Source organism: Alligator mississippiensis, chromosome 8, assembly GCF_030867095.1.
Source record: "Alligator mississippiensis isolate rAllMis1 chromosome 8, rAllMis1, whole genome shotgun sequence".
NCBI lineage: Eukaryota > Metazoa > Chordata > Crocodylia > Alligatoridae > Alligator > Alligator mississippiensis.
The window spans coordinates 5,239,008-5,262,494 of NC_081831.1; the positions used below are offsets into that span (position 1 = coordinate 5,239,008).

The window sequence follows — 23,487 nt, forward strand, 5'->3', positions numbered from 1 at the left end:
CATGGGTTAGGTTCATCATGGCGATTCTTCTTTCCAACTTTTAATCTTTTATGGTTGGAGTTTATTCTACATTTAAGCTTATTGAATTAATTTATTTTAATATTCTAAGAGTTGTTCTCTTTATTAAGGGCCAATGTGTAGACAGGGGCCAGTCCTGGTTATCATGTTACACTATAATTTTTCAAGAAATTGCACTATGGCAGATGTGGTAATAATAGCTTTGTCTTTGCTTTTGTGGCAGTATTACCTGGTGTCTTGGATATCCTACATCATTTTTCCATTGTATCCAAGTAGCATCTTTGTCATATTATCAGATACCTTGTATATCATCATATTAGCTGTACTTTGACATGGTCAAAAGTCAGGAGACTCTTGTTTTGGTTCTAATCCTTGGTGGTATACCACATTTCTCTATTCTTAAGGATGTGTGCACCAATTACAGTAGTCTCTGATCTTTCCTGCTGCCGTCTCTAAATCATGAACTTTGGGAGTGTCAATGAAAGTGAAATAACACTTTTTAGATAATGCCACAGTGTGTTGCCTTGAAAATTAGCCCTTTTCACCGATGACGCTTTGACTGAATTGTATCATTTTAGTTCAAAACGAGTTCTGTAGTAGTTAATTTTCCTTTTCTTTTTTCCCCTTCCTCCTTGCCCATTTCCTTTTTAACTAAAGGAAAAGAGTTACATTTTGGGCCACACCGTTGTATTCCTATTAGTCTGAAATAGGAAATTGACTTAAAACCTGAGGATTGGCCATGGTGGCATTAACTGCTGTGAATAAAGGAAAATGTAAGTTTTGCTAAATCTAATGGCATTAAAGAAGGATGCAAAGAAGAAAAATAAAAACAAGAAAATACTGGATAGTGAGAGCATGGTATAATAGGGGGCCTACTCCAGGCTAGTCTCACCAGGCCACCCACTCCTGGCAGGGTGCAGTTTTAGGCCATACCCAGGACCAGGAGCCTCCTGACCATCCCCTACAGCTCCTCCCTTACCTCCAGATGATCCCTGCAGCCCTCTAGCCAGGCAGTGTTGTTACCTGGCCCCCAGCAGCGAAATGCCCTGTTTATATGGGCAGCCCTGACTCTAAAATGGCTGACCTCATCAGGCACCTGCGGGCTGCTGCCTTCTGGTCCTTAAAGTGGCAGGCACCAACAGTGTCCTGCCACAGTGGAGATGGAAATTCAGGAGTAAAAAGGGATGTCTTCCTTTCACATGCTGAAGGCTAATGAAAAAGCCATGAATTTTATCATAATTATGCAGAGTTCTTTAAAAAATGTATGTGCTTGGTATGGGGTTCTTCTTTGTGTGTTTGTTTTAATAAATCAGAGTATAAAGTTGCATGTGGAAAATCAAGAATTAAATACATTTAACCAACTTTAGTGAATGCTAGCTTAATATTTCACTTTGTGCATTCATATTTACCTTCTCAAACCTATTCCATACACCTACTGCATCACGGGCAAGGTAACAATATAAGGCTACACTAAAGGCCCAGCCCACAAATAAAATGAATCACTCAATGACACATTACCAATGCAACAGTAAACAAAATACATTATTATCCAAGATGCTACAGAGAAGCACATCTTTAAAGTCAGACAGTGCTCTTAATCCACATGGAATGAGAAGTTAATTAATTATTGATTTACCATGCAGAACTCTTTAACTCTCTATCTTTTTTTTTTTTAATAATAAACCAAATGATTGTACTTTGGAAGGCAGGATTACTTTTCATTTTTACACTTATAATTGTACCTGCCATAAAATCACTATTAAATATACTGAATTTTGAATTCATTGCTACTTTGGCTTATTGAAAGGCCCTGAAAAAGAAGTAAATCTAAAGCAGGCAGGCAAGTGAAAGCTAGAAAGAGAAAAGTAACGGAGAGATCAAAAATGAGAGAATGAGGAACTAAAAGGACTGTAAGATATAAGGTAGCTTAAAGAAAAAACACAGGATTTTTTTTGTTTTTCTTTAATAAAGTGACTACATTTAGAGAACAGAATGAAATAGCTGAAGAACACAACGAAAATTTCAGAATGACAGAGAGAAAGGAAAAATTATTATAGTGGCAACACTTAGGACATCTATAGTTCTTGGCTTGTCAGAGTTTCCATTATAAGATACCATTACTTAAGGCTGTTTTCATTTCTTTGTGAAACCTCCTACTAGACTGAAACTTGACATTAGACAGATTTTGCAGTTTGGGAGATTTTTTCTTAAATGTCAAAGTTGTCCTATATTGTTGTGGCCTTAAATTATAAAATGAAGAAAAACAAGGTCCTTAGTAATAACACAACAAACTAATTGCTTTTGAATATTGCTGCTCCAGATGACCCTAACTGTTTGGGCCAAGACTTAGCAATTAAGTCCAAGTCTTCTGTACATGCATTGATATTAACTGTTACTGGTAATGCTGAACAAAGTCTAGCTATATTCTACATGCTTTCAGTTTCAAAGGTGCATGCAAAAAAATTTACATACAAAGTATGAGTAAAATTCTGATTTAAAACTCTTGGAAATAGTATCCCCAACTGGTTTATTTTGAGTCTTTTTCTGAATTCTCTGTCCTTTGCTGTAAAGTGTGCTGTTACACTTATACAAAAGAAAAGCAAGTAATCAAGAACATTATGCATTCATCCTGAGGTTCTATTCTTCATGTAATCTGTACTTAAACAGTCAAATACTGGTTGATTTTTACCCTGTTGGAAGTGGGCCTGAATACAAGCAGTCCATCTGAATTTCTTCTGACTTGTGGATATTTTAGATTTTGCTTTGAATCTAGATGTGAGCTTTGTAATGTGGTTGCAGCTCTTTTCAGTGTACAAGACAAAAATCTTCCATCTTTTGAGTGGTGTGTGGGTTTTATGTGCCAGTCATTTGGGAGATGCATGTTTTATGGTGAACAGGGGATTGGAGAATGGTTGTTGACTGTATCCATAAGAAGTACAAAACTTACAAGATGTAAAATATTGCTGAAAAATGAGAGCTGGGACAGTCAGTACACTGAAGTCAATGACATTTTTCTGTTGACTCTGTTTTGATTGGATTCTGGTTTCTTAGTCACACCGATCTTTATATGGATACTCCGTAGAGAGGATCATGTGCTTGACTTGACATTGCATAGAGCTGGGTGTGTAACTGTCAATGTCTTTTCTTTGGACACTTGGATATATAATCAACCTCTGCAAAATTTGTTTAAAAACGAATACTCTACATAAAAATGGTTAATTTGGATAGCCAACAAATAATATTAATGTCTGCTTAAGCTGTTTTCAGAGACTCATCTTCTGGAAACAGGACTTTTTCATCTTTATAGGTGTTTCTACTCATGCTTAGGGGTAGAACTCTAGTTAAAGTGCCTGGAGTGTATCAGTGTCCCTGCGCTGAAAAATGGTGGTGGGGGTCACTTTAAAGCTCAGCTCGTCGAATGAACTTTGAAAAATGGCGGCAGAGGCGCTTTAACTAGAGTCGGGACACTGATACACATGATGCTGGAGTCTGCTGGAGTGCAGAGTCCATTAATTGAGTCTGCTCTAACGCACTGTAATTACAGCATGTGGAAGCAGCCTCACCGCATGTGTATAGGTGCCCTATGTGTCAGCTTTTTGTTGGTTGCTGTTTTGTAATGCAGATGTCAGCGGAAGTTTGTAGAAGCAGATTACAATTTCGCTTACATTGTCAGGCAGGACACCAATCTGGCTATGTGAATAAAAGGTGGTATTTTAACATACAACTTGAATAGTTAAAAGTAGAAATGGCAAATCAAATTCTTTTGGTGCTGCTAGATTATGAATGTCTCTCTTTTTAAAAGATGCAAGGGTTTTTTTGGTGATATGTTTTATTGGGCCAATTATATGGTTGGGAGAGAGTTGTTTTCAGGCACAAGCTGCCCTTCCTCATGTCTGGGAGAGAAGCAGATACAGCATGCATAATCCATTGAACTATGCATTTTTCCTATTCTTGCTGTTCCTTTTCCATTGCTTTAGTGTGTATTGAGATTGCTTCGTTTTTTTTACACATCATTGCATCTTGTCTTAACTAGATGAATAAACCCTTGTTCAAAAAGCTGACCATGCAGTGCCCAGTACCTAGCACAACAATCTCCAACTTTGTTCAAGGCCTCCAGATATTGCTGTAGTAACGCAAACACATAATATAAGAAAATCAGTTGGTACATTGACATTTTGCAGTCCTTGCAGATACCTTAACTGCGTATAAAGAAACTGCTGTGCAAGACCCATTTCATCAGTCTGTTTCACCTACTGCTCCTTCTCTGATCTCCTCCAGAATAAACCAAGGTCCTTGTGTCAAGTTGTTTTAAGCCTTTTTTTAGTTTTTCAGAGAGTGAAAGAAAACTTAATATGTTGGACAGAAGTTTTCTATGGTGTGGAAGGGAAAAAGCACCCTTCTAATAGTAGCTGCGTGCTGTATCGCTAATCTGAAGGGAGACCTTTGAACTCCTTGACTGTAGTGCATACTGATGCCAAGTTTTACTCTTCGAGTTTGCATAGAGGAAGTGTCAGTACTGTCTATGTGCATGTGAAAGGAGCTGGACTGCTCCAACTTGCTATTTTTCCTTCTGGCCTTTTCATTCACTAACTTGTATTGCTTGGTTCCCATCCTGTGAGGATTGTACCTTGGCTCTTTCTGTCTTCTTACTTTTTTTTTTTTTTTAATTATTATTTCAGCACTGCTGCTTCCTTTTCCCAAAACTTGCGATCAAGGGGGGAGAAAATAAAAGATTGATATCAAGGGAGACAGTCCTTGGCACACTCAATCGAGCCTAGAAAGTCTGTAGGTAGATGGGATGCTATCAGTGGTTCTTTGAACAATGCATTTCTGTAATGTGCCCTTTATGCAAGTCATTTCAGAGTAGCTTTGTAATACAGTTTTCTTGAATATTCACTATTCATATTCTTTAGTATTCACTTCTGCAACCCTGACGTTGAGAGAGAAATTCCACCAAAGTAAGTGGAAGTGTGCTTGTGGATACTTTCTGTATAGGAGCAGGACTTCATTTGAGTGAAATCTGTTGTAGTTGAGAACCTAAATACGTTTTTTTCTCTTAAGTACGTTTTAAAATAGATGACCTTTGTTACTTTTTATAGAAGATTTGCCTTGCACTCAGCTTTTCTTTTTTCCAGACTTTTTTTCTTCTCTTCTCAACACATACCCAAAGTAAAGAGGAAACATGACAGTAATACTGGGGAAAGCTGTGTTCTGTTCCCAGACCTCTAGTACATCCGTGAACACAGTTTGCAGGGAGAAAATCAGGAAGTCAGAGGTAAAGAATGAGTTGCATCTGGTGAGGGCGGTTAAAGACAACAAGAAGAGTTTCTGTAATGAGTATATTGGCCAGAAAAGAAAGACAAAAGAAGATGTGGGTCCATTGTAAAACTGTCAGGGTGAACTCTTACCAGAAGATGCAAAGGAGCTTGAACTACCCAACACTTACTTTGCCTCAGCCTTCACAAAAAACAGGCTGCAACCAGACAGTGAACAGGGATTATTTGGATAAGGGAGGGGGACAAGTTGAGGGGTGAGGTAAGAGGAGAGACAGCCAGAGTGCCTTTGATGGGTCTAAATGAATTAAAGTTAGTAGAACCTGATGAACGTCACCCCAGGGTGCTGGAGGACCTGGCAGAGGTCATCTCTGAGCCCTTGACAATAATATTTATGCAGTTGTGGGAGGTGGGTGAGGTACCAGAAAACTGGAAAAGAACCAAAACAGTAAAAAACAAACCCAAAAAGGATTACCCAGAGAGCTACAGACCAGTTAGCCTCACTTCAGTACCTGACAAGTTACTGGAGCATATCCTAAGCATCTGGAAGAGGAAAGGCTGATCACAAGCAGCCAGCATGGATTTACTAAGAATAAATCATGTCAAAGAAACTTGATCTCCTTCACTGACAGAGTAACTACTTGGGTGGATGAAAGGAATGGTGTGGACACAGTATATCTGGACTTTAGCAAGGCTTTTGACAAGGTCCCACATGACCTTCTCATAAACAGATTGGAGAAATGTGCGCTAGACAAAACTGCGATTAGGTGCATAGACAGGTTTGCTCAATAATTTCAAGCAAAGAGTAATTATACATGTGCTCATGTCAGAATGGCAGGAGGTTTCAAGCAGAGTCCCACAGGAGTCTGTGCTGAGCTTGGCGCTATCCCCTGCGTTTATTTGTCATTTGGATGCTGGCATAGCAAGCTTCTTGATGAAGTTTGCAGGTGACATGAAACTGGGAAGGGTTGTGAACACATTGGAGGGCAGGAGCATAATTTGGAGTAATCCTGATAGATTGGAAAGCTGGTTGGCACTGACAGGGTGAAGTTCAGTGCTGACAGACGCAAGGTGCTAGGCCTCGAAAATAATAATAATAAAAAAATACAAATACACAATGGGTGACACCTGACTGGGTGGCAGCGCTAAGGAGAAGGATGTGGGAGTATTGGTAAATCACAGCCTCAACGTGAGTCTACAAACAGCTTTTGATACAGTCTCCCACAACATCCTTGCAAGCAAGCTAAGGAAGTATGGGTTGGATGAATGGACTGTAAGGTGGATAGAAAACTGGCTGGATCATTGGGCTCAAAGGGTAGTAGTCATTGGCTCAATGTCTAGTTTGCAGCCAGTATCAAGTGCAGTGCCCTAGGGGTTGGTCCTGGGGCTGGTTTTATTCAGTATCTTCATCAAAGACATGGAAGATGGCATACAGTGCACCCTCACCAAGTTTGCACATGGCACCGAGCTGCGGGGAGCCGTAGAGATGCAGGAGGGTAGAGCTAGGATTGAGAGAGACTTAGACAGATTGCAGGATTGAAATCTCATGAGGTTCAACAAGGACAGTGCAAAGTCCTGCACTTAGGAGGGAACAATCCCATGCACTGGGACAAGCTGGGGGCTGACGGGCTGGGCAGCAGCTCTGCAGAAAAGGACCTGGGGGCTGCAGTGGACGATAAGCTGAATAGGACCCGGCAGTGTGCCTTGGTTGTGAAGAAGGCTAGTGGCATCCTGGGCTGCATTGGTAGGAGCACTGCCAACAGGTCAAGGGAAGTGATTCTTCCCCTCTTTTCAGCACTAGTGAGGCCACATCTGGAGTCCTGTGTCCAGTTTTGGGCCCCCACTACAGAAAGGATGTGGACAAATTGGAGAGTGTCCAGCAGAGGGTGGCAAAAATGGTTAGGGGTCTAGGGCATGTGACTTCTGAGGAGAGGCTGAGGCACTGGGCTTATTTAGTCTGGAGAAGAGAAGACTGAGATGGGATTTAATAGCAGCCTTCAACTACCTGAAGGGGGTTTGAAAGAGGATGGAGCTGGACTGTCCTCAGTGGGGGCAGAAAAATGAGCAATGGTCTCAGGTTGCAGCAAGGGAAGTTTAGGTTCGCTATTTGGAAAAACTTTCTCACCTGTAGGGTGGTAAAACACTGAAACACTCAACCCAGAGAGGTTGTAAAACCTCCATCCTTGGATGTTTTGAAGACCCAGGTAGACAAAGCCTTGGCTGGGATGATGTAGTTGGGGCTGGTTCTGCTTTGAGCAGGGGGTAGACTAGATGTGACCTCCTGAGCTCCCTTCCTACCCTGTGATTATATGAAAGGGCAGATGCAGTTCTGGGATGCGAAGCATTAGGTGCAAGACATGAGAGTTGATTGTGCCTCTTTACTTGGCTCATGTTAGGCCTTCTGTAGAGTATTGTGTGCAGTTTAGGGCTTTACATTTGAAAAGGATGTGGAGAAGTTAGAGAGGGTCCACAGGCAGGTGACAAAAATGATAAAAAGGGCTTGGAAGGCAAGTCACGTGGGGAAAATTTGAAAGGAATAGGCATATTCAGCTTGTGGAGATGGCACTTAAGAAAGGACAAAATAGCAATCTTCAAATAGCCGAAGGGCTGCCAGACAGAAGGAGGAAAAAAACCCTTTTCTGTGGTGCTGCAGAAAGTAGGACACAGGCTAATGGTTTGAGTTGCAGCCAAGTAGGGTTAGACTGGATATCAAATAATACTTCTTCGCTGTTAGCGCGATGAGGCTGTGGAATAGATGCCCAGGGAAGTTGTGGACTTTCCGTCCCCGGAGGTGTTCAAGAAGAGGCTGGACAGGCACTGGTTCATGATGATTTAGGAGTAGCTACGTCTGTGCTCTAGTAGGGTATTTCCCACACTTCTGGGCTTTGCTGCTTGCCACATGGGGCTGGGAGGGAATTTTTCCCCGTCCAGTTGCTACAAGCATTAGGGTTTTTCTTCTGATGTTTTGGGGGTTGTGGTGTTGTTTTTAAAAGCCTTCAAAACCATTGAGTGTTGCCTGCAGCTAAGGCTGGGAATTGTGACTGGTGTGCCAGTGCTCCCGCTGGGACTTAAACCCAGAAGTTTCTGGCTAGAGGGTTTGCCCCTCCACTCAGGGTCAAACTGGTCATCATATTTGGGGTCATTAAGGAATTTTACCCCTTGGGTAGATTGGTATGGGCTGCGGGGGTTTTGCCTTCCTCTAGTGGAGGGCATGGCCCTTTTTCTCAGGTTTCTCGAGTGTATTTTAACAATCACGTAGCAGCAAAACATGGGCTGCTGTGGTCCCCCGGCTTTACCTGTGGCAGTTTAGGTAGGGTGTTATGTCTTGTGGTTGTGTCAGGGTTGACTGTAGTTTTGGTAATAGGGTTTCGATAGGGATGCTCCTGGCTCAGGCAGGGGTTGGATTAGCTGGCCACTGGGGGTCCCTTCCAGCCCTATTTCTCTGAGTCAGTGGTTCTCCATGATTTTAAGTTACTTGCACTCTCATCCTGCATTAAGAGCAGCACTGTAAGACTCCTGGTGAAGTTACTGGTTTTTGCTGGAATTGGGGTCTTAATATCTCTGCAACTTATTTTTATATGCTAAGGGTATATAATCCATCCTTCCTTCCTTCCTTCCTAGCGGTGCTTTCATGTTTGTAAAGTGCTCAGATACTATGATGATACATACCATAGGAAAGGCTATAAATAAAGTAAAATAAAAACAGGTGCATGACAATGAGCTTCTAATTTATTCAAAGAGTAAAAATGCTTTATGAAAATAGGAAAGTGCGTCATTTACTTGTTTTCCAAGTAAATTTCCGTGGGAAAATCTGGGGTTATTATATTTATTGCCTTTTGTTGTTTAAGATATGACTCAGGCCTATACAGAAAGAATTACATTTTGAATCACTCTAAGAAGAAAAAATATTCTTGAATTGTTTTGAATGATCTTCAGAGCAGTACCTCCATCTTCCCCCTTCCTATACTTGTCGTGTGACCTTTTTTTGCTTGAAACAGGTAGCTACCCTGGTAATTTTTACAGTTAAAGCAAATGACTATTTCATTGCCCTGGATACGCGTCTGTGTTTCTGTGAAGCCCTGCACTTTCTAATTAAGTATGTGTGAGCGATACCTGATTCAGAGATGACAGACAAACCAGTTTTAGTCCTGGGCAGACAATTTCAGTACGTTCTTTATTTTTCCTTTGGGCTTTGCACAGTTGCACAACAAAACACCACAACACATGCTGATTATTGAACCATGTCATCGTACATTTAATGCAAATGAACTTGCAGAACAGCATTTCTTAACTGAGATCCAGGGAGGTTCATGTATCTTTTTATTTTAGTTTTTAACTTTATTTCTTTCATTTTTGGATGGGTGATAAATAAAACCTTTTAAAGGCCTAGCCTCCCTCCCCCACCCATTAGTCACATAATTCTTCCCATTATGGGCATGAAAGTGAAGATGAGTACTCATGTGAGTAAAGATTTGTTGGAAATAGTCCTTAGAGACAAATCCTGAGAGGTAATGAAAACTCAGTTTTGCCAAAAAAGGTCAAAATTGGTTGAAGTGCAAGACAAGAAGTCTTGAATGCTCAGGAATTGGTCATTAGATGTTTACAGGTTATTGCTCCTGAAAAAGCAGGACGGAAAATGAAACCTGTTTTGTAGATTTTCTGTAGAAGGCAGTCCCTGTGCCAGGCAAACATTGGGTGTGCTTACAGACGTGGAAAAATACCCAAACAGTGCTTTACTTTCAGCTTGGGATGCCCCAGCACTAAGCATCGCGTACACCCAAAAGAGGAATCACGTCAGTTTGACCTGGCTCACCCAGCGTCTGTATAGCTTACGTGCTTCAGTGGGACTTTTTTGGCACTTTTATCTAGTAGTTGATTCAGTCACCTATTAAAAGTGCCCAAAAGCCCCGCTGAAGCGTGAGAACTATACAGATGCCGGGGGGGGGCCAGGTCAAACTGACGCAATTCTTCTTCCAGGAAAGTGCAGGTTTTAGGGTTATTTTTTCCCTCCCATGTCTGTCAGCATCCTTAAATATGATTTGTCTATATAGTTTCGTTTATAATTTCACTGGATTTGGCTAAAAGTCAAATAAACAGAGGAACCAGTTTTGATTGGTCCTTTGTGCAGCTGCATAATTTGGCCTTTATTGTACTGAGTGGGGGGGAGGGGTGTAATTTTGTTGACAGTTTCTTCAAATGTATTTATGCATGCTTCTTTTTGCCTGGCTTTGCCTTTGCTTTTGTTTTTTCTCTTCCTACTGAAATATTTTTTTTTCCTGAAATTGCATATTATTGTAACACGACTAGACTGTGGCCTTATAATTTTGAGGCTTTGTCAGCATTTTTATTACTGTTCTCTGGCCTTCACCATCATGCCAGAGGGCTTCTGCAGCCTTTTGATCTGGATTGAAACTGAACCAGAATAATGAATATGAAGATTTAAGTTTGTCAGGTTAAACAATAGTAGTCTTGGGCTTACCAATGCTTTGATATGCCTTACCACAGTTTTTTATATTTAAAAATAAAGATGAACACTGCTAGTCCATCCTGTGGGCTTAAAATAAAACATGACAAAAATGTTTTAAGAAAACATGCCGTATGTGCCAAGTAATTTAAAAACATGTTAGCCTCTACATATTCTTAAAATGTACACACTTCGTTCATACTACTGGAGCTGAAGTCTAACGAAGGGAGACTGAGTGGTCAGTAGGGGTTTCTACAGCAACTTTGCATTTTAGAATTAGGGCCTTAAAGATCTGCTTCTTTAATAATTCTCCGGGTGTTTAACATGATATGCAGCTGCTGCTTACAATGTTGCCCCTGTTAAAAAAAACAAAACAGGATAAAGTATGAGTGGCGCTTCAGCTTTTGCACATGTTTTGGCTTCTATCTAAAAATAAAACTTCATAAAACCCTTTACACACTTGAGTTTGAAATCTGCATAGAAAGCAATTTCTGAATCGAATTGGAATAAACTTTTATTTCTTCTGAAGCATACTTACATAAAAATTAAAATTTATGTATAGTAGGTACTTGTAATTTTTCAAAATAGCATTCAAAGATGATGATAATAATTAGTGACATCAGTTCTAAAAATTTTAACCATTTTCACATTTTAAAAGTGTGCCGATCAAGAGTATGAACAAGAATGGGCATGTACTGGGTTAACTATGCTTGTGTTTCAACACTTACTCATATACCATTATCATATCTTTCTTTGGCCAGAATATGTTAATATTAAAAGGACTTAATTCTGTCGTGTTATATTAATGACCTCTATTCATTTCAGTGGGTTTCTATGGAAGTCAATGAGGTCCATTTTTGGTCCAATTCTTTTATGTTACTAATGTATGTGGGCAATGTGCCTATTAGCTGCAGACTGACGGTAACAACCATTATTTTGATGGGAGACTCATTCCAAAAATAACTTGTCTTCCAAAGCACAAATATTTCATTCCTCATTTTTTCTTAAAAGTAAAAACAATTTGAATCTCTCTGGAATGTGTTCTAAACATGTCATTCTGTTGACTTAATAAAGACTGTATCTTTGCTCTTTTCTATTTGACAGTGTTTTATATACTTAATTATCAGTATGTACCTCTGGGTGCATGTTGGAAAAAAAAGTGTTCAAGAAGTTGTTAGTATCAATGCCAATATGGGCTTGAACTTGCCCTGCCTAGAGAGTAGTGCAGGATGGAGTCGCATGTTATTGAACTCATTGGATTCATTGGTATCGGATCACTTTTTTCTGCACTCTTGTGGGCAAGGCAGTGTCCCCCAAAGTTGGTCAGAGATTGACTTAGTCTAGTATCTTCTGGTAATTTATTTTAGAATTAAACCTACTTGATGAAGAAAATTCCACGTAGACCAGTTGTATTGGTTTTTCTTTGCTGTTTTTCGCTTTACAAGTTAGCTTTTTTATTGGAATTCATTTTGGAATGGAAGTTAGAAGGAGACAGCTGCCATCCAATATGTGGGTGTGATTTTTTTTTTCCAGTTCTCTTGTGAATGGCACTGTTGGTGATGTAGATAGTGCAAGAATAGACCAAAAGGATGAATAGTTCCATTTATATTCTGTTCAGATCCTGTAATTCCTATTACTTGCTCAAGTCTCCTAATTACGTTACTGGGAGTTTTGCTTTAAAGACAATTTCAGGTACAGAACCGTAACTCAATAAAAATGATAAGCAAACTAAAATTTCAGCTTGCTTGAATTACATTTTGTACTATATATGTTGTTTACATGTCCGTAACAACTGCTGCCACACATCTGCCAGAACTGAGGAACAGATTGGTTGAACCCCTCGTGACTACAGGACATTTTGTAAAATAAGGCCTTCTGCAGATTTCACTCTTTACCAAGTACTTCAGTGAGCAAAAAGGTGTTGTTTCTTCATGGTATTTGAATTTGCATGTAGCTGTTTGCTTGTCTAAATCTTACCCACATATCTGTACAAATAGGCCAGTTGCTTTAATTTTAGTTTCTGAGTCACCTATATAGTAATCACTCTCGTTTGTCTACAAAAGGAGCATTAGAAACTGCATAATTGCTAAAGAGAGTGGTTGTTTTTTTTTTTAAAGTAGATTTATTTTATGTATTTTTCTTGAAAGTGTACTTATTAAGCAATCATAAAATCATGGTGTCCCACTAGCATTTTTTACTCTTTATTTTATGCTTGTAATGAACTGTCAGTGCTATCCATTTTTGTTAAGAAGGACCACAAGTCCCCCTCTCCCCACAACACACTTGCTCACTCTCTTGCTCTTGTTCTTGCGCTCTCTCTTGCCCCCCCCCCAGGTATTTGCAGCATAGGTTGTAAAACTGATGACTGGTTTTGTTGCTATATCCAGAAGAGTCAGTAATGTCTGCTTTTAAGAGCTCTGCAGGATTTGACTCTTTTCTCTAGTTTTTTGTACTGTAAGAAGGGACAGTTCAGATTATCAGAGACAAAGCTTCCCAAAGGAAAATAATGTGCACAGCAAAATCATAGCTTTATTTAAGTAATCTTATTAAGAAAACACAGATTAAAAAAAATAATTAAGCTTAGTGCTTCACTTTTGGTGGCAGAGTAGTTAGCCCCTGTATCGCAGACCTTCCAGCTTCTGCGGAGAGACCCTGCGGGAGTTGGAAATTGGTACAGAGCTTTCCCCGTTCACCCTGCTGACTTTGGTTTCCTTTTTGCAGGGGTCTTCCTGTATGCTACATTTTGCATAAATGTTACGAAGTATCGTTAACTTCGTAGAATGCTGGTGCCTGCCTAACGTTCCCTATAATGCTTATATCATGAAGAGACTGATATACATTCACAGACTGAAACATCAAATCTTTTGGTCCCAAGCCAGCATTTAAAAGACCTTTGGGAACCTGCCCCAGATCCACAAATCAATTAGAAGTTAGGTACCTAAAAACCTTTTTGGATCTGGGCCCTAGGGTTAATGTTTAAAGGGCTAATTAATTTAGGCATCATGCTACAGCAGTGAGATCCTAGAAGGAAAATATTCTTGTAAAGCCAGTGGTGTCACACTAAAGTTCAGTTCCACGACTGGTTCTCCAGGCAGTTTATGAACACAATAGAAAACTATATTAGAAGTGTGTTTTTTCCATATTAGGAAAAGGGGAGATGCATTTTTCCCTGCCATGGTTGGTTTATCTATACACTTTGTAGGGCCTCTTAGATTTTGGCACTTCATCCCTGACAATGTCTTCCTTGTAGCTGTCATGTTTCCTTACAGTCATGTAGGAATGAATTCAACTCAGGTTCTTAAAAAGCAATATCCATCACTGATGCACTAGATGTGGTATGCATCACTGATGGGCAAGATGCCTCTGGTGGTCCTTTGGCTTGTTGCAAACCTTCTTGAAGACCCTTATATCTTGATGAAAGAATAACAGACAATGGGTGATTAAGATTAGTTTGGCAAAGACTGAACCTTCAAATAAGTCTTTAGTAAAAACTTGGACTCATTTAAGGCCATAAATATATGAGGGCATAATATTGATATTATTGGATATATCAGTAAAGAAGCTTAATGGGAAAAGAATTGGCCATGAAGCAGCTAATACATCACTGTCAGATTGGGAAAGTTTAAGGGTGTGTATGCGTATGTTCATAAACATTTTTTTTGCAAGGAGTGCAGCTTTCAAAGCTTGTTTTCAGAGAGTAGATATTATGGTAAGTATTGGTAATGAGTTCAGTCCTGCATGAAGCTTTATAAAAAAAAAAGTAGAGATGTCCTTTTCCTGAAAATTATTTTGTATAAATTAGAAAGATTAATATACGCTTTTGTAGAACTTGCTTTTTTAGTACTGCTCGTTGCTTCTTGGCATTTATCCCATTTGTGCAAATTCTGACCTTTAAAAATTCTTTCCATTCTCTGTTTCCTATTGAGTCAAACTTTGAAAGAATGTTTGGGAAGGGGGGAAATACTCTACCCTCTGCTTAAATTAATGTGCATTTTTATTTGGTTATAAAAAGTGCAGCATCAGCTATATCAAATTCACCCAAGGAACCTTGTCTGCATCAGCTATATAGAACCTGTGACATCTCACTTGGCAATAATATATTTTATACATGCACACACATATATAAAGCCATAAAAATCAACGGTACTAATTTTAGAAAACTCAAATGTCAACAGTGTAAATAATGGACATTTCTTAGTGTGGCTGGAGTGCAATAACGGATTTAGGTTGAGATCTTGCAAACCATTATTCTTGTGAGCAGTGCTTTGAAAGTCAATGGGAATATGAGTGAAATGCATTTTATCTATCCTTATAGTTCCTTTTATTTTATTTAGGCCATAATCCCACAACCTACATTGACTTCACTAAGACTCATATAGGCTCACCTGAGCAGCGCAGCCTGAAGGGGCAGGGGCAGTCTATGTTATTAGTATGTACAGACCCTGTTCATTTTCTAATGTTCAGTGTAGTGGTATTCAGGGGTCCCAGGCAGGGATTTGAGATCCGTATAATGTGCAAACGTGTAGTACGTATGAAATATCCTTGCTGCAAAGAGCAATACAAAGCAAAGAAGGTGTTTTTTGAATAAGAGGATATTGTTTGGGGGCACAAATCAGCTCCAGTTTTTAAAAAGTATTGTCTGCTTATTTTTTTTCACCAAGTGGTACTTTGCTCAAGCTTAAAATTAAACATTTGAACAGTATTATGATGAAAAAAATTAAATATGTTAAATTAGGTATGTTATAGTTGCATATATAGTCCAAATGTTGGTAATGCTTTATCCAGCCGAATAGACTGGTAAATATTTACTGTGTTATTGCTGTGCTATAACTGTGGCAAAGCCAAGGAGACCTCATAGCTTATGGGTAATTAGTTCAGGAAGTATACAAAGTAATCGGCATCTGTGAATTAAAGACTGGGTGCAAACATTCATTTCTAGTGGCGGATAATTTCCCCCTCTTGAAATTATGTTTCTGGGAGAAGGAACAGTATACGTGTTTAGTCTGCAACCGCTCTCTCTCCCTTGCTCCCAGACCAGGGTGATCTCAGCCTAGGGAAAGTGTGAGCTGCTCCAGTCTTCCTTTTCAAGGGGGACTGGAGCGGCCGTGCCTGAGTCTAGCAGGCTGAGCCCCATGGCAAAGCCCATGCCTTCCCCACACCTGGGACTCTGGTATGAGAAGTGGGTGGGGGTTTCGCCCTACAATGGGGCTGTCTGGCTCCCTGTGCTTGGCTCCCAGCGCACAACTGCCAAGTGGAGGGAACTGGGCAACAAAGTCCCTGCCCGCTTTTGATACCAGGAGCTGGTGTGAGAAGCAGGCAGGGAACCGCTGTCAGCTGCTCCTCCCCTCCCCTCTCAGTCTATGGGATGGACAGGAGCAGCTTCCCTACCTGCACCTTCTCTAGACTGGGCTGTCCTTGGATTCTGGCAGCTTTCCCCTGGCTCCACTCCCCCTTGTCCCTGGGAGTTAAGTTGGGGGAAAAGCTGTTCAGCCTCCCAAGAGAAACTCTCCCAGGAGTAATTTCTACCTGGTTGTTGTCAGGTTATTTTTCTCCTAGAGTGCTTCTTTTTGCTCCAGGAGAAAAAGCTTGCATTTATGAATCTGCATGCTTTTGGCTTCTCTTGGGGGAATGGCTGTTTTCCCAGTATAATCTGAATTCTGTACATGGCCAGTGTTTTGAGAAAATTCTGTTTTTGTACAAAATGAACCGACCTTCCTACCCAGGGTTTGTTCCCCTTGTAAACTGTATGTTTAGGTATTTTCTGCAAGTCTTGCAGTGAAATAACCCTACAGCATACTTTTAGCTTGTATAGGATGTAGTCTGTATATAGCAAGACTAAAGTGAGCACTGAAGGGAGGAGTAGCAAGAGGAGGCACATTCTCAGGCTCAAAAGGCCCTTTGTTACTCCCTAAATGACACGTGGACCAGACGTTATGCACACATTTGCCGGATCCAGACATGCTCCTGCATGTGTGGTTTGTGGCACCACTGACCTTTTGTTTTGTACATTAAACCATCCATGGTGCTGCTAATTTGCAGCACTGGGGAAAAATTTGCTCCTGGGATTTCCCTGTAGCAAATAAATAAATAAATACCCCTGAGGGAAAAAACAAAAAGCAGTGCAAACCACAGGAGCAGGGGCATGCACTGCAGCACAAAGTAGCAGCACAAATGTGTATGTTTGCACCCAAGCCACAAATGTCTTCTAGTTGGCACAGGGAACAGCTTCTCTATGCCCTAGCACTTGGAGATGTGATGGGTCCATGCTATAAAGGCTGCTCTCTTCTAGATTGAAAAATTTCATTTTTTCTTGCACTCCATATTTTAGTGCTGCATTTGACTAGTTCATGACAGTTAAGTGTATTATTCAGTTATTATGCAATACTTCCTTGTAACCTTGTTTTGCCATACTATAAAGAAAGATCAGATAAAGATACTGGGTGTGGATCTGTGCTAGGACTGGATTTTGCTGTAGATTGCTCTGTACACAAAGCTCGGTCAATAATTATTAATAAGTTGCATGGAGTGTCTAAACCCACCTTGCTTTGTTTAGTATAGTTAATAATTGGAGGATAAGAGATCATGGAGGCTAAAAGAGAGGCAGAAGAAAAAGAGAACAAGCTTGCTTGAAAGCCTTGGGTAAGAGATACAAATATGTCTCTTACCATACTCACTTGGGTAATAACGATAACAAAACTTATTAGATATTTCTGTGTAAAGGTTTTCCTGGTAATACAGAACTCCAGCTTTAGGGTTGCTTTTGCACAGCAAACCATTTTTTCTTTAAGCAGAAGCTTAACAAAGAGAATGATTTGTTGTTTTGTCATTTTATTTTCTGCAGCTGGATCTCCTCTCCCCCCAACCCAGTGCAAACAGATGTAATTTTTTGGATCAGCCAGCCAGAGCTGTTCTGTGAGCCAGGCAGCCATTTGGAAATATCACTAAATTAGTATAGAGCAAAGCACATCTGTTGGAAAGGTACTTAAGCCTTTTGTATATTAAAGATGGGAATCGTGTTACAAGACGGGGGAGTGGCTTTGCTTAACAGCTGCTGTTTGAACCTCGCTAGTCGATTCCAGAAATCTGAGTAAACTCGGTGCAAGTTTAGTCCTTGTGGAGGAGTCTCAAACTTTTCCATCTCTTGTGTGTTTGCTAAAGTCCTAACCCTGCAGTTTCTTTATGTCTAGGCTCTGTGATGACATTTTGTAGTCTTCCCATGTGCAAGTTGTGAATTGTGGCCTAACTATATCCTGTGCTGAGTCAAGGATTGTAATGCTAGTCAATCATAAAACCAATTTTTAACCTTTTTTAGGCTTTGTGGATCTTACTTTTTATATTTAAGGGACTTTGTTATCATAATTCCTGTAGGGGAGAAGACGCAGCTAAGGTTGTGATGTACGTACTGTTACTATTTTAAATGCTTTCATTCTCCAACGCGAACATTTTACTAATGCATTTTAATGGAATAATTATACTGCCAAAGGCACAGCAAGTACGGTCCTGTTAAATTGGAGCCCTAACAGAAAACTAGTAGGTTGGCTTTTTAAAAAAAATTAATATAACTACAATAAGTAAACTCCTCTTGGTACTCGCTGTTAGGAACCCTTTTAAAATATTAATGAGATAAGCATGAAAACATCTTCTTGGGTTTATTGTTTCAAAAATACTCGTTTTGTTTTTAGAAGGTTTAAAATACTGGCTTTTGATTAATTTTGATATGATCTGCTTTACAGTCATAAAGTGCTTTCAAGACAGGTTGGTGACCATGTACATTTCCAGACCTTTTTCCTCGCACGTCGTAGTGGGCAGATTAACTGCTCAAGATTTTATTTACACAATGGCTCTGTCGAACTAGTAGTTTAAAATGTCAGACTTTAGCTTGACCTTGCAGAAGCCAGCTGTGTTCAGAGATGGGTTTTGTTTCTGTGAGAACAAGCAGAAGGCCTCTTTACTAAATCTAGCCTCTTTGTGATAGAATGCATCAAAGTAATGCACTTGAACTCCTGCCCGTGTGTCCCACCGGGCCAATATGCAGATTCCATGAAAGCAAAAAAAACATATTTTTATTGGAGATACTGTTTTGTTATAGGGAAGTGATATCTGCATGCAGCATCCCTGAGAGAGTTGCAGGATCTTTCCAAGTATGTAACTTTGATGACTGCACGCAATAAATAGGCTTTCGTCTCTACCCATTGAATTCCAGGTTGTAACATGCAGGCTGCTCTCAGTAATCATAAAGCATGTCTTTAGTTTCTCTAAATCTTCTCTTGAAATGTGTTATAGTGTGTTCCATTCAAGAGTCTCAATATCTGTTAACAGCCCTGCGAGATGAGTAAATATTATCTCCACGTTACATATGGAGAAAGAGTGATTGTCAAGTTGCATGGATTATGGTTGAGTCAAGAACAGAGTTTAAATCTTCTGTCTCCGAGTCCCAAACTCCAACTATGCCTCTAATGAAGACTATATAGCAATAGGAAATATATTCTTTATATAGCATCCTGGTTAGATGTCAACTCATACAAAGGGTTATTTGTGCCAAACAAGAGTTCCTGCCCTAAAGACTTTTGTAGAATAAAGGGATGAGTCAGAGGAATAACAGAACAATGCAGTTCAGAGCAGTGACAGGGTGGTCTTTATAATGGGAGCGTTTAATCACAGCTATTTCTGTTTTTGCCCTTTTTCTCTGTTCTTCAGGACCAGGTTGTTTTTTGGGGGCTTTGGAACTGAATATTGCAGATGTCATTGCCTAGAAGTAGACATGATAAATTTGGCTTTGAGTAGAGAACTGTCCCGGACCTTGTAATTTATGTAGCTAACCTGGGCAGCTAAGCAACCTGCATGTTAGTACTTTGGCTTTGAGTTTGCAGCATCCCATTCCTTTAATCTACAACTTAGTCTGTTGAGCATCTTTTCAAATGACACTAATTCAGTTCTGTGACCAGTTTCTGTAAGCCATGACACCCCTTCCTCTTTCAAAGACCAAGGTTGTCATCACTCCAGTGTGGTCCTTAGTCACCTGACTGGGGATCATGAATTTAAATCCTACTTCTGTAGTTGATTCCTGTCCATTCATTCCTCTTCCTTTCCCTGATTCCCTTCCTCCTGCCCTGCTAATGAAATCAGTTCCTCTCTTTTTTCCAAGTCACAATTTTACCGCAAAATTCAACTTGTTAGACTTTTTGTGTATTAACATAATTACAAGTAGTATCATTAACATTGCTTTGTTAAATTGCTATTTATATCCGAAAGTTTATGAGCAAAGGTTAAAGCAATGAACATCTGTTACGACCATATTTTTTGGGGGGGGAACCTAGAATTGTTAAGCATGATTCTGTTCTTTATGTGCTAAAAATAGCATAGTTTTATCCAGTTATACTAACAGCAAATTCTTGTTGTCAAGGCTGGTTTATGTTTGTAAAGAAGAAAATCTTTCAAAGGATTGTTGCAGATGTGTGAAATATTTAGGGACAATATGTATTGGTTACAATCTGTAGCCAACCCACCCCCGGAAAAACAAAAGTGGGGGAAATGCTTTGTGGGGTAGACAATATTGCAAACAACAAATGGATGTTTTTGCAATTTTAAATGGCTCTTTCTGGTAGAAATATGGTACAGCTGCATCGAGAGAGCCTGAAAAAACTATTTATGGTAAGTAATTTGTGCAGATAGCAGTGGAATTCAACAGGCTGTCATATATCATCTTTGGGATATATTTCATTATTTGCAGTACGCAGCATGAAAGAAATAGGGAAGGGGAAATACATTACCTGGTGCGCTTTCCAGTGTTAGTACCGTGTGCCCCTTCCCTCCCTGCCGCCCCTCCCCAAAATTTACTCCCATTGGCACCTTTTCTTTCATCCTACAGTATCTCTGAGGATCTGGGAAACAGTGCAATGCCATGTCCACAGTTTATTCCTTCTTTAAGCCTGGTTTGCTTAGATGCCCAGCTGTCTAGTGGGTGGTCGGCCCCTACATCAGACGTACTTACCGTGTTTGCCTGATTTTCTTTAGTCTTGTGTCACCTGTTTGTCTTCTGTAGGATCCCCTGGCCTATTCATGAAAAGGCAGGAAATTTTCTCTCTCAAATTCTATACAAATCCAACTTGTTTATCTCATTGTGTTTTTTGATAACATTTTTTTATAGCAGTATATTGTAGTTTTTGTTGAATCTTTGGCAGTTGAGAGTATTATTATTTTATTAAATAGGTTTCATTGTGGCCTGCTGGAAAATTGCATGCAAAGATACAAATAATAAACTACAAGGTTTTCAAATTCTCATGTATTATTATGCTGCTAGTTTTATCTCTAGCTCATAAGAAATGTTTAAAAAAAACGTAGTCTGAAAAATTGTTGCAAATACAAAGCATGGCAGGTCATTTTAAAATTTAATATTGTCATTGAGAATCATTTCAGTTAGCTTCCATTTGACTTGCATCGTATTCCAAAAATCTTTGTAAAGTAATTTTATTCCCTTTTATTCTTTTAACCCTATTCACAGTCTACATGATGAATAATTCCTGACTGGTCTAATTTGGCAAGCATAAAACAACTTTCTTGGAACAGAGGCCCAGCAAAGCAAGTTCGTGAACTGTGATTTTAGAAGCAGCAGAAACAAATATACACATAAAAGTAAACACAGCAAAAAGTTAGAAGGTAGGAAGTCCTTTGGTTGTCTCATTCCCCCACCTCTAGCTCCCACAAATTAGTTTAGTCTTTTTTTTTTTTACCCCGATCCCAATCAAAACAATAAAACCTTACAAAAGATTAATAAGTATAGTTTTAAATCCTTTTGAAAAATGCACGTGTTGGCTTAAGTGATACTTAGGACTTTATGTAATGCCAGAACACTTTATAAAGAGGAAAGTCAGTTAAAAACAGCATGGCTACATGATGCAAGGCAATGCTGTGCTGAGACATGTCATGCTAGCTCTTAACTGGAAGAATAGCTGTTGCAGCGCGGCTCAGCATGTAGATCATAAGCTCTGCTAAGCAGCTTAGTGGTCTGTGTGCATTCCTGCACTAGGATGGCTATACTAATTCCAGCTTTGGTCTAGCATATGCAGAGATAGCAGGGCATGTTTCAGCACTGCGCTGCCTTGTAGTCAAACACATGAGTTACTTGTTGAACGTTGCATGCACAGTCAACGATAGATTTGTGAGCAGAATCAAGGAGACAAATTCTGGCCTATTGAAGTCGATTTTGCCCTTGATTTTAATGAGGCTAGTATTTCATTTCAAATCTCCTGACTTCTGTCTAGTGCAGGGGTGGCCAGAGTTACTCACCCTGGGAGCCACATGTGATCCTCCACTGAACTTCAAGAGCTGGGCGACCAGGAGTGGAGGTGACTACCTCCGCACTACCAGACCGCTCTGTCTTTCCCCACGGGGAGCGCGCCCTAGAATAAGCGGTGTGTCTGCAGCCCCTGGCCCGCCAGCCTGGCACCTGAGCTGGCAGTCCTGGAGGGAGGTGAGGAGGGCAGGCTTGGGGCATGCTCCCTGCAGGGAAAACTGGAGCGGTGGGAGGTGCCGGGCTGCGCTGTCCCCCGGATCCGTCTCGGGGAGAAGTGTGCAGAGCTTGGCCAACTTCTGAAGAGCCGCAAGTACTGTGCTAGCGAGCTGCAAGCTGCGTTTGGCCACCATGGGTCTAGTGCCCTATTACTAGAAAATGTAACTAGTGCATCTTCCCATTTCTGAAACTTGATGTAATTATGTTATGAATGAATATTGGTTAACATAGGATCACCCCATTGCCTAAATGCAGATACTGCCATCCCTGCTATTGTGCACCTGAGTTGATGCAGTGCTTAGGGGTCTTATTGTACATGACGTGTAACTTTCTGTGTTTAAAATGCTGCAACTAACATGTCTCACTTCGTAACGTCACAGATATGGGATAAGAAGCATTTAAGCTGTAAAATGTTTGTGAACCACAATTATCTAGCTAGCTGGAGTGGCCATAATTCATACTAAATATTTTTATCTGAATAATACTTTTAAATTGTTTTGTTTTTAAATAAATACATGGGGAATGCAAAAAAACTGGGATCAGATTTCAGCTGTTTAGGGTCATACCTCAAGATGTGTAAATTTATGTCTTTCCACTGAAATGAATGTACTGACTAACACCAGCTGAGACTTGGCATTGAGTACTGTATATGATTTCCTTAAGGAAGGAGGCAGCTCTGCTAAGCTTCTTATTTTTTTCCAGCAAATAAAGAGAAACGTCTGGTTTTCCTGCAGTGAAGAGAATTGACGGAATACCTCAAATTTTATATGTATGAAATTCTTTTGCCAGACAGGATGACTTAGTGGGCTAAGTGCCAATACTGAAGTATGCAGAATGTCTGGGAACACATGTTCAGATCACAGTAGGGTCAGTCAGCCCTTGAGCCTTTTGCAGTAAAGTGTTCCAGCTCGGGTGCGCATGTTTACTTGCATCTTAATAATGAAGGCACTGTCTATTGTGTTGGGACCAGTGAGATTTCATGGAACATTTTTGAAGAGTTTAAAACCCCTTATACAGATGTTTAACACATGTCTATAAAGCACCCAAAATATATTCTTAGTATTTGTGTTCCCAGAGTAGGAGTTTACCCCAGTAACCAGGAGGTTCTGGGAATTTGGGTGTTGTATAACATATGTGCTACTTGTTTTAACCCAGATAGGACTCTTCAAAGCTTTACATGGGTACACTGTAGTTGTTCTATGTATATAGTCCATGCATATATT

At 40.0% G+C, this 23,487-nt stretch overlaps 1 protein-coding gene across 3 annotated transcripts in view; it reads left to right on the forward strand.

Moving 5' to 3' along the window:
• Window positions 1-23,487, forward strand: part of PRKCA (protein kinase C alpha) — a 319,404-nt gene that overhangs the window by 5,192 nt on the left and 290,725 nt on the right. Inside the window, exon 1 of one of the 3 annotated variants that reach the window (XM_059732042.1) lies at window positions 21,304-21,411. The exons of the other annotated variants lie outside the window; for them this stretch is intronic. The gene's annotated coding sequence lies outside the window, so the exon portion shown is untranslated. Of the gene's footprint in view, window positions 1-21,303; window positions 21,412-23,487 lie in introns of those variants that run through there. 3 annotated transcript variants of the gene reach the window in all.